Raw genomic sequence first — 12068 nt, forward strand, 5'->3', positions numbered from 1 at the left:
GTGTCAAATTCAACATAATAAGAAGAATCATGTCATTATGATTATGTAATCAATCAAGTCCTCCAGAGAGCTAGAATATAACTTCCATGAGAGTAGGGACAGTATTTGATAAACAATTATCTCTACAGTGTCTGGATCAGTGACCAAGAGTGGGGACCAACAATTATTTGTTGAAGTAATAATATTTTTGCAGAAGACAGTGTAGGGAACCAAAAAAAGGTGTGTGTAGTGAGGGAAAGGATACAAACAAAGTGTGGGGAATGGTAATTTGAGATAAAAGAATAAAAACAACAATACTTAGAAGGGAAGCAAGATTAAGGTTAGGTCTTTTTTTTTTTTGTCAAAGCAAGAGAGAATTGTGATGCTTGAAGGCAAAAAGTATGATATAGTGATAAAGAGGCAGTTTAAGGACACAAAAAAAGAGTAAATAGAAGGAGGCAAGGTTTTGAGAAGATAGAAATGGATAGGTTTAATGGTTCATGATTTTACTGAGAAATAAGGTCCATAAATAACTATGAATTTGGTAAATTCCTTTTAGAGAAACTATGATGCTCGGATACTTGTAAAATGATGGAATAATTAACTTGAAAGATTTTCAGATTCTTTATTCAGGGTTTAATGTTGTCCTAAGAATTCTAAAAAAAAAAAAATGGTTCACTAGCACTATTTTCACTGAATCCCATGTCTCACAGATAATATCTTTTGGCATTTCAAAAAAAGAAAGCATCTTCCGGGTCCTACTTGAAACAATTATCAAGTATTCTTGGAAGTATTTTAAATGAATGTAGACAAATAAACCGAGATAATGGAAAGAAAAACAGAAATTAAGATTATGTTTCTCCCCAGAGAGAGAAGAATTTGATATAAATCGGTTGGGGTATTGATTCAAATCACACATGTGAATGACTGGAAGGGCTTCATGGTTTGAGACTAGCATTGCTTTTTGGCAGCAAAATGGAAATCATTGTCTGATCTTGCAAATTTTTGAAGAAATAGAAAGGCATTATAGATGAGCTGGGTTTGTTTTTGTCTAAACATCACCAAAGTAGAGCCAACCCTCTGTCTCAGAGAAAAATAAAGGACACAGGAATGACCCTGGTCTAAACATTCACTATGATTTCACGAGAAGAAATGCTTTTATTCTAATTCTGGTTAACAAACAAATGATGTGTCATTTATTGTCTTTTTACAGTGAGAAAATGAAATCTACAAGACATATTCTGAGGTTGCCAGAAAACTCTCTTGGTTTCCTTTCTTGGTATTTTTGTGTATTTGGAGTGGAATATTTGTATTTCTAGAAAGTAACACAAGACAAGGAGAAAATAGAAATACTATTCAACTGTCAGAAGAAAATGGAAATTAAGGTAAACAAGAAATGTAGAAAAAACATACTTGTTTGTTTTGAGCCATTTGATATTGATAAGATGCCACCTTTTTAATATAGCAAAAAAATGCTAGCAATTCTTACATTTTTGTGTTTTAGTAGAGAAACTATAAATTATTTATCATTAAATTATCATAAAATTTATACATTTCAGGAAGTTTTGAAAAAGTCATATTAACTTATAGAGAATGATGGTTACTAATATAGGCTTTTGCTTCAGACAGACAGGGTCCCAATGCCTAGATTCTGTAAATGCTTCTGCGTGGCTGGAGGCAAGTTATTTACCCTCTTTGTACATCAACTTCCTCTTCTATAAAATCCTCAAGACAGTTGTGAGCATTAAACAAGAAAGTTGCATAAAATCAGGCTCAGGGGGATTGGCATTCAATGAATAGTAGCTACATAGAGTCGCATCAGTTTTTGACAATAAGACTTGTTCTATTTAGTTAGATATAACAATTCTCTATTTTTAGTAGCATATTATTCCTTAAAAAATAAACAATAACAACTAAAAAACCCTCTTCATTTGTACCGTGTGAAAGTAGACCATTTAGCAGTCTTTCATTCCAAACTATTTAATTAATTGCTGAATTAATATATTTAGAAAATATCAGAGCGAAATTATTTTTAAAAGATGATGTTAGTTTATCAGAAGATATAATAAAGTCATAAAAATATTAGTTATGCTATTTATTATTACTCATTTTATACTAACATTTTATGTCATTCTCCTGATAAAATCTCCTTTTATCTAGTGCACATATGTTTTGGTGGCATAATAGAAGAGAAGTCAAGGGCAAAGAAAAAGGAGGCACAAATTGGGGAAAATGAGAAAAAAATACCAACATTCATAACGTACTTACATGCTATCATGAATAACTTCACGTAACGAAGAAAAATATTGGCAATGAAAGAAAATTAGAATAATCACATAAATATTTTGTAGTTTTGCTAAACATCAAGGGGATCTATCTAGGGCAAGTCAAAGAAATGAACAGCTCTAAAGATTAAGTAGAACAGAGAAAGCTTTTAAAATAATCTGCGATAAATTCGTACGTGGTTACAAAAGGAGATCCCACATCATACCAGATCAGATTATGAGGATATGCTGTCTAGATACGCTTTAACAATTAATTAGACAGATATTAGATATGCTGTCTAACTCATTGTTAAAGCAGAGTATTCAAAGCAAATCAATGGTCCAGATGGCAGTGCCTGCCATGCTGATGGTCCTAGTTGTGGTGATGGTGGTGGTAGTGTGTAAGAGTCATGATGTAGTGATTGCCACAAAATTCAACCCAATTATGTAGTAAGGCAAAGTTCTAATCAAGAAGCTTCAGAATAGGACTGTCTGCTAGTGAAACAACTAAACATTTTACTAAGGAAAGCATCATTCTGCTAATCAGAATTATTGCAATATATTACTTATGAAAAATATTTAAGGCCATTACCTGAAAATGTAAATCCTATAAGAATTAATACAAAATGTATACATATAGATCTGGAATGGTTTTGTATAATTACTTACGGAGATAAGCCCTGCCATCACAGATGTATTATCACACGTTTGTAAATATTGTCCAAGAGGTCAGAGACTCTGCAATTTCATAATAACAATAAAATCTCAACTTTGAACTTTAACTATATATTAGAAAAAGAAAAACATATAAAAAATAAATTAAAGAAAATATAGAAATAAAGAATGACATTACTTCTTCTCTTCGAAAATTATGAAACAAGGTACTATCATATTTGAGCCATAATTCAGAAAGTGGTATTTTTGGACATAGAAATTGCTGATATCATAAGAAGACTACATGTTAATGTCGAATTGTTAGGATGTACTTTGTTAATATACATAATGTAATATTATGAAGATAATATATCAGATTAGGTTAAAGTATTATCATTATGCCACTTTGCTTTTTGTAAGTTTTTTTTTTTAAAGTACTTTTGCTTCAAGTGGATTGGAAGTTAAATAGATCACCTATGCAGTTCCTAGCAGCAAGTGTGTGAATTCATAAGCAAAAGACTGCCCATCTTCAAAAATATCCAGAGATGGGTACTTCTTGGTATTTCCTTAGTCTTTTCCAGTGTTTTATCCACTTCATAGACAAGAGTGTCTTCCCTTTGTGTGCTGTGATATAGAATAGGGCTATCCAATAGAAACATACTGTGAGCCACATCTGTAGTCTTGGAATTTTTAGTAGTCACATTTAAAAGAGTAAAAAGAAATAGGTTAATTTTTAGTAATATATTTTATTTAACCCAATATATCTAAAATGTTACCTTCTCAATATTTAATCAGTCTACAATTTATTATTGAGATTTTTTTTATAAATCCAATGTGTAATTTACTCTTATAGCATACCTTAATTTGGACCAGCCACAGTTCAAGAGCTCAATAGTTCCACGTGGCTAGTGGCTGTCACATTGGACAGTGTAGGCTACAGAAGGAAGTCTTTTGAGTCAGAGAGTTTGATATTCCAATCCCTCTGCTCTGTCACCCCTGTGACTTGGTCAAGTGTTTTAACCTTTTTAAGAATTTAGTAGCTTCTACATCACAATGTTTTAAAGGGATTAAATGAGATAACATATGCAAATCTTCTTTTATAGTTTCTGTCTCAGGACACATTTAACAGATGTTAGTTCTCTTCCTCTAAATTGCTCTGAAATTCCTCCTTATTTTGTTTGGGGAAAAAAAATCCTTTTGTTTGGGATTTAAGTGAATGGATAAGAAGGGCAACTATTTAACACCCATCCACAACCCTTCATAAAACTGGAAACAGTAATGCAGGCCCCCCACACTAGTGGCTACACATGAAAATTTCTTTAATTGACAGCCCCCCACCCCACCCCACCCCGCAACTCCTAAGCCACGCCCCCCTGGTTCCTGGCTCCTGACTGATCCTTCTTTTACTGCTCTACTTTTCCTTTTCTTCCCATAGCCTTATCAACTTCCAACAAAGTATGCACATTTTATTTATAATGCTTGATATTGGTTTTCTATCCTTCTCTACTACACTGTCAGCCACATGGCAGCAGAGATCCTTCTCTGATTTGTTCTACACGTATCCCAAGTACCTAGAATAGTGGTTAGCAAAAGACAGGCTCCACAAATATTTGCTGATTGAATGAATGAGTGAAAAAACATCTTTTCCCCATGCCAATGTATATCATTTCATTTACATGTCACTCATCTACAAAAACTCTTCCGTTTAGTGACATATTTTTAAAGTGGTGGCTGAAGCATCACACAGATCACAGATGCTGCCCTTTAACATTCTTTTCAGACTTTAATGTCATTATTGCTACCAGTAGTAGTAGTACATTAGTAATCAACTCCCCTTCAAGTATCCAAAAAACATACTGTTTCAAACAGTAATCTGTTCTGAACTGGTATCATAATAAATTCCAATGTATTATTTAAGGATCAGATAAAATAAAAGAAGGATTTACAAATCACATTCTTTGATATGTCTCAGTATCATTTGAAAATCTGGTGAAGAGATTATTTATTATGATTCTTACTATTGCTTTCATGTCTGCACTTCTCCTTTGTGGACAACTCCCTGGGTGTTTTCAAATATCCAGTTCTTATCCCATGCTACATGTCATACTGGCAGGATTTTTTCACTTGACTTAAATCACATTCATATTCTGTGGGAACCATTTTTTAAACCTCTTTATTTTGGAAAATTTCAAATTTATACCAAAGTAGAAAGAATAGTATAATGAACTCTCGTCTATCCAAAACCCAGCTTCAGAAATTTCAACCCATGGTCATGGTCAGTTTTGTTTCCTCTTGTTTCCTTATGTTCTTCCTTATTTCCCACCCACATTCTCAATAGCACTAGGTTATTTGAACATAATCCCGGATATCAAATGATATCACATTTAATACTTCAGTATATATTTCTACAAGTGTAGTACTCCTTTTTTTATAACTAATGTATTACACTTAAAAATTAAGTATATTTCCTTATTATAATTAAATATTTAGTCAATAAAATCATATTTTATATTAAGATGTATTAATATAGGTATATATATTGGCATATATACATAGGCATACAGTCATGAGTCACTTAAAAACAGTGATATGTTCTGAGAAATGTGTCATTAGGAGACTTTATTGTTGGTTGAACATCATAGGGTGTACTTACACAAACCTAGATGGTACAGCCTACTACATAGCTAGGCTATATGCTACTAATCTTATGGGACCATTGTCGTATGTGTGCTCCGTTGTTGACTGAGATATCGTTATGCAGTGCATGACTGTATATATATATATATATATTCCCAACTTTTTATATCATGTGGCACGTAAAAATGATTATGGTCATATGGCACGCTGGGGTAAATGGAGGGAGATGACTGCGGCTCGTTTCCAAATCAAAATCTTCCACCTGTGCATCTGATTGGCAGGTTTCATCCTAAGCACATGAGAAGTGGGGTGAGGTGGGGCTCATAAGGCTCGACAGTCAACAAATACAGCAACAATTTTCTAAAAAGCAGTGAGAAAATATGAGAAATGTCCACTACGCTGAGTTATCTATTTCCTCCAGGGATAACTGTTCTCTTTTCACATCCTTATCTTTCTCTTTCATGATATTGACTGTCTTTAATTGCTCGGTGATTCTTGGTTATCCATTGAAACTTTTGAATGAAGGCCCTTGTTGCTTAGTATAGGTAACAGGAAAGAATTTCCACTGCTGTTGTAATAGAACCGTTTTCCCGGCTGACTTCTCCTTTGGGGGGATGAAGAGCAGGTGCTGTATAGGTGGGCTGGGCACATAGACATGCAGGCTTCCCTACAGGGCAGTAGTTCTCAACCTTGGCTACACATTAGAATCTTATGGGGAGTTCTTAAAAATCTTGATGCCCAGGCCAAAATCGGGGGCAATTATATCAGAATCTTTGCGAGTAGATTCCAGATTTTAATAATTTTTAAACTCCTCAGATGATTCTGATATGTAGCCAAGTTTGAGAACCACTGTTCTTGGTTGTTAGGCCAAGGGGTAGGCAGGCAGGCAAACTGCAACACTGTAATTTTTATTCTTGGACAGATTTATCTTTCTTTATTTCTCTCTGCAAACCTATGGGGTTAATCCCGTGTAATCCCGAGCATGACTCTGCCTCTTTTTCAGGCTGTGATTATCCCATGATAATCCCTTCCCAGGCAGATGTCCAATTTTCTTTAGACAGCAGTTCTCTTATTTTATCCTAAGAGGAAAAAGCCACCTCTGTGAGCAGTTGTGTTCACAAGCAGTGGCCATGGGAGGGGAGCGTGAGGAGTGGGGTTAAGTTCTCAACTATCCCAGGTGTTGAGTGCTGTTTTTCAGTGAGTTACTCTGAAGAATTCTTCATAACCTTTCTTGGTATTTGTATTAGTCAGCTTGGGATGCCATAATAAAATACCACAGACTGGGTGGCTTAAACAGCAGAAAATTATTTTCTCACAGTTTTGGAAGCTAGAAGTCCAAGAGTGAGGTGCTGGCAGGGTTGGTTTCTCCTGAGGCTTCTCTCCTTGGCTTGCAGACAGCCTTCTTCTTGCTGTCTAGGAATCTCTCATCTGTCAGTCAGCAGAAAGCAGGGCTATCCACCCCTATCTTCGGAGGCTGTCTATCTTCCATCAATCCCATTTAGGCCAATCAGGCAGGCACCCTCCACAACCTTGTCAATTGCCCCAGCCCATCAGCCTTCCTTGAGGGAAAAAAAAAAGGACTCACATGGCCTTTCCTCTGTGTGTGGATGTCCCTGGTGTCTCCTCCTCTTCTTATAAGGACACTAGTCCTCCTGGATTAGGGCCCCACCATTATGACCTCATTTAACCTTAATTACCTCTTTAAAGGCCCTAATTCCACATGCAGTCACAGACTGCATTGGGGGCTAGGGGCTTCAACATCTAAATTTGGGGGGACTGGGTTCAGTCCATAACAGTATTTTTGACTTTGATCTTAGAATGTTGTGTAGCTTCCTTGGGAGGATCTATAGTGAACCATGTTTCCCTGGGCTGGGCTTTCTGCTGTTTTTACACCATTCATTCTGATCCCATTTGCTTTTCTCGTTTCCTTCTGGACTATCTCAAAAAGTTCTGGTCGAATGATTAGAATTTTTAAAAATGTGTTATAGTACAGTTATTATCTCTTTTTGTGTGTGAGTGTGTGTGCACAAGTGTGTGTGTGTACGTGTGTGTGTGTGTGAATAAGATTACCAGAGTGGTCTGGTAAACACGTGAGCGAGGCTTGGATTTTGTATATCTAACTCCATATCTCTGCCCAAGCCCCAACCCTTCCAAGCAAATGAATATGAGGGTCTCCGTCTATCAGAGACCAGGGTGAGAGGGTGATACAACCTAGAATGAAATAGAGGTTAAGTGGCCCCAAATATGCAGGTTAAGGAGATTCAGGCAGAAGCTGTATATACAGACGGGGCATGCTATAGTGATGACCTGGGAAAGGGCCTGGATTAGGGTCCGTGCACCAGGGGTTCAGTTCTGGCTTTGTTACTCATTATACAGACTCAGAGAAGTCATTTAGCTTTTCTTGTTCCTCATCTCTAACATAGGAATAATAATACGTGTCCTGTCTGCCCAACAGGAAGTACAGTTATCATCTGCCTAGCCTGCAGGGCTCTGTCAACCAAATATCAAGCACGTTATATTTATTGAACACTTAATGTTTTAAACTGTATTATACACATTAGAGCATTAGAATCACTCAGATCATTTGGGGGTATTTTTTGACCTTGGGCTGTGAATACAGAATTGCACAATCTTATATAAGCATGTGCGTTAGCTCAGGCAGCATATTCCATTCCAGTTACTTTACAAACATCTAGTTAATTCATACCCTCAGTTCCCAACACATTGTGTGTGGAATTTAAGGCACTCAGGAAATGCTTGTTGCATTAATTAATCCAAAAGACTTCGCTGTTAATAAATACAGATGGAGACAGATCCAAGAACATGAAACTGTACAAGTATTTATCAAGAGCTAGCAATCTTAAATGCTGGAGGAAATATAAGAATAGCAAAAGATGTGACTCCCGTCCTACCATAGTTTGTAGTCTAATTGTGGAGATAGTCAATTATACCATTAAAAAGCAAATAAAGTTATGAAGGAAGGGAAAAAAAGAGTAGCCTTTTGCATTGTACCTTTATTAATTCATGTCAGGCAAATATCACTCCTGCCATTAAATCCCATATATACTAAGGCTGAACACTATTCACATGCAGACTAGAGAGCGGATTAATGTTTGTAATTTCTCTCTACAACTTCGCCAATGGCTCCAAAAAGACTCACAAATAGGCCTGTGATGGGCATTGAAAATGTCCTCTTTATGTATCTGATTCTTCATCTTGGTAACAATAAGTGAAAAGAACCATAAATACAGCTTTAATTAACAGTGAGGTTGTGATGCTTAGAAATAGACCAAAGGCTCTTTGAATCTGTTGGCCTTCTCATAAAGAAGTTTGTTTTTCTCAGAGGGTCAAAATTAATTAATGTCCTTACATTTTACTTAGCAGCCTATTGTCTCAGAGATGCCTAAACAAAGTTCAATGAGCCGTTTTAGTGTATCAAGGATGATATAATCAGGCTGCTTTGAAGAGAGCACTCTGTAAAAATGTACTGTCTCAAGTAGTGATGAACAGGGAGGATAATAAAGTATTCTGTCAGAATGATTACTTTTCATTATCTGTGGATAACATTACTTGTATACAATATTGCATAAATAACCAGATTTGAAACTTTTTCATGTGGTCTTTAATGAACTTGCACAAGCTATAAAAGTTCAAAAAAGAAAACAAATACTGTCATTAATAGTCTTTAATTGTTCCACTAAAATGTGTCAATTGATCACTCGTGTTTGTCTTTTTGAACAATGGAACCTTTCTCATGTCCGTTGATAAATACTTTTTTACCTTTTCCTACACTGAGCCTACAGTACTTTGTGTACCACTGGTAACATTATACCGGCAGACCTACTCTGTGAGTTTCATATACTGTCTTAAGATAAGGAAAGATTGCTGCAGGTGTAATCTAAAGAACTCACAGGCATCTGTATCTAGATATTACTGTCTGGATCTTAGCAGCAAAAATGAAAATCTGCTTATTTCTCATAATTTCCCAAGGAAGAGAAACATATCTTTATCCTCAGGAATTATCATAAAAGTAATAAAGTTCCATCTAAATGTATATTCATTGTTGTGATGTTTATTATAGTGAAAGTGTTAGGAAATAATTTGAGTTTACCATTAGGTAATCTTATAAATTATGATATATCCAAAAAGTAGAATACTATGCTATAACTAAAGCTATGTTGCTAAAAATATTTTGTAACATATAAACTTGTTCACACTATATTTTCTACATTACTAGATCAAGTAGAAACCTACTTTTACTTGGAAATATATCCGTTAAGAAAGAATGGCAGCTACACAAATACAAAGCTTATAGGTGGTTATATCACTTATACCACTGGGATTACTAGAGAAGTTTTTCTTTTTCTGTTTATTTGTATTTTAAACATTTTAGAAAAAGTGATAATCCTTAGTAATGTAAAACTGATGAAAAGAAATATTAAAGAAAAAGTAAATATTAAGAGAGTGAAAAGTGGTAAAACTTAAAAATATCCACCACATTTTCCACAAACACATAAATGTGCTACCATCATGTATATTAGATCTTCTTTTCAGTGCAATTACTGGATTTAGTTACTTATTTTCGGATTTATTCTCCCTCTCCTCTACTCCAACCTTACCACGCATCCAACTAATCTATGTTAATAAACAAGTATGTATCCTTTACATCCTTTTCTCCACGCTCACATAGTTATTCATAGAAATATCTACGTACAGATTTATTCATATGCACGAATACAGGGGCATTAGTCATTCTTTGTTTTAGAAAAGTTGGATCATCCTATATAATCATTTTGCATATTGCTTTATTCCTTGAACAATACTATTTGGAAATCCCTACAAATCTAAACTCTCTCTTTTTTGTGGCTGCATAATATTGCATGCTGTGGATTCAACAAGTTACAGTGGACTCCAGGCTGTTTCTCTAGGTTCTCAGCAGGGGGTGATTTTGGCCTCCAGGGCATAGTTGGCAATTTCTAAAGACATTTTGAGTTGTCAAGACTAGGAGAGTAGTGTTAGCGGCATCTAGTGGGTAGAGACCAGGGATACTGCCAAACATCCCACAGTGCACAGGACAGCCCCACAATTCATTCAATTATGCCCAGGTTGAGATACCCACCAGGCATACTCTGATCTCAGGGCATTTGACACTGGCCGTCCCTGTGGCTGGAACACTCTTTCCTTAGGTATCCACATGGCTCACCCCTTCACCTCCTTCAAGTCTTTTTCAAATGGCATTTTCTCAATGTAGCCTATTTTGATCAACCCATTTAAGTGGCAATCCTCCTCCAACTCCAATGCGCACACCCATCCATTGGCCTTCCAAATCCTACCTACTCTACTCTTTTCTTTCTTTCCCCTCAACTTCTAATAAGCCATATAATTTATTTCCTGATCGTGTTTATTCATGATCATTTCCCTCCTTGCAGAAGGTGAACTCCACTGTGGCAACAATTTTTGTCTGTTTTATTCACCCATGTATTCCCAGGAATACTAGGACAGTGCCTAGCATTCAGTAAGCAAATAAATAAAGGAATCAAGGAACAAATAAATGATTTATGAATGATGGGCATTCATTTTATTTTCCATTTTTTCAACTACAAACAATGATGAAGTAAATGTCCTTATACACATGTGCTTATGTGTTGTTCTTTTTATTTGCTACGGCCAGAATGCTTTCCAAAATGGAAAATTTCCCATAACCATGTATGAGTATCCTTCTCCCGCCCCCCAATGCCATCTCTCAGCCACATGTAGGTGGCTTTTGAAAATCTTTTCCTGTCTTTTTCCTTTTTATATATTAAATCCTCCCAATTACTGACCTCAGTGTCTTGATTTTTCTATCCTGTTCTATTAACCTATAATCTAGTATCACTAACTTCATGTTTTTTAAGGAAAAAAAACACTTGGTGAACAAAGGAGAAAATATAACTTGGCAGGTCAAAAGGACTAAAAATACTCAATTTCAAGATGAATTAGAGAAAACTTTAAAATAAGAATGGCACCCACACTGTAATGGAACATCATGACATTTTCAATCTGCCTGGAATATATACATAATAAAAGTGTTGTTCTCTTTCCACTAGTCATAAAATGGCTGAGCCAATCTTGTATACTTTTCGTATGAAAAGTTATTTTAATTCCATATAATCTTGTTCTTTTTCATTGTGCCTATGCTTCCATTGTTTTGAGTAATATTGTATTAGTTAGGGTTCTCCAGAGAAACAGAACTAATAGGATATGCATAAATATAGAAAGACATTTATTATATGGAATTTGGCTCATGTAATTATGGAGGCTGTCAAGCCCAAAATCTGCAGTGTGGGCCAGCAAGCTAGAGAACTAGGAGAGCCAAAGGTGCAGATGAAGTCTGAAGACAATCTGTTGGGGAATTACTTCTTGCTTGGGAAGGTCAGTCGGTTCTGTTCTATTCAGGCCATCAACTGATTGGACGAGCCCCCACACATTATGGAGGGCAGTCTGCTCAAAGTTAACCAATATAAATGTTAGCCTCATGCAAAAACATCCTCCAAG

At 35.7% G+C, this 12068-nt stretch overlaps 1 protein-coding gene across 6 annotated transcripts in view; it reads right to left on the reverse strand.

The window, feature by feature from the left end:
* The window catches only part of MALRD1 (MAM and LDL receptor class A domain containing 1), an 846741-nt gene that overhangs the window by 178834 nt on the left and 655839 nt on the right, over positions 1–12068 (reverse strand). The window lies entirely within an intron of this gene.

Source organism: Ceratotherium simum, chromosome 32 (assembly GCF_057802395.1).
Source record: "Ceratotherium simum simum isolate JZ-2026a chromosome 32, ASM5780239v1, whole genome shotgun sequence".
In the NCBI taxonomy this organism is placed as follows: domain Eukaryota; kingdom Metazoa; phylum Chordata; class Mammalia; order Perissodactyla; family Rhinocerotidae; genus Ceratotherium; species Ceratotherium simum.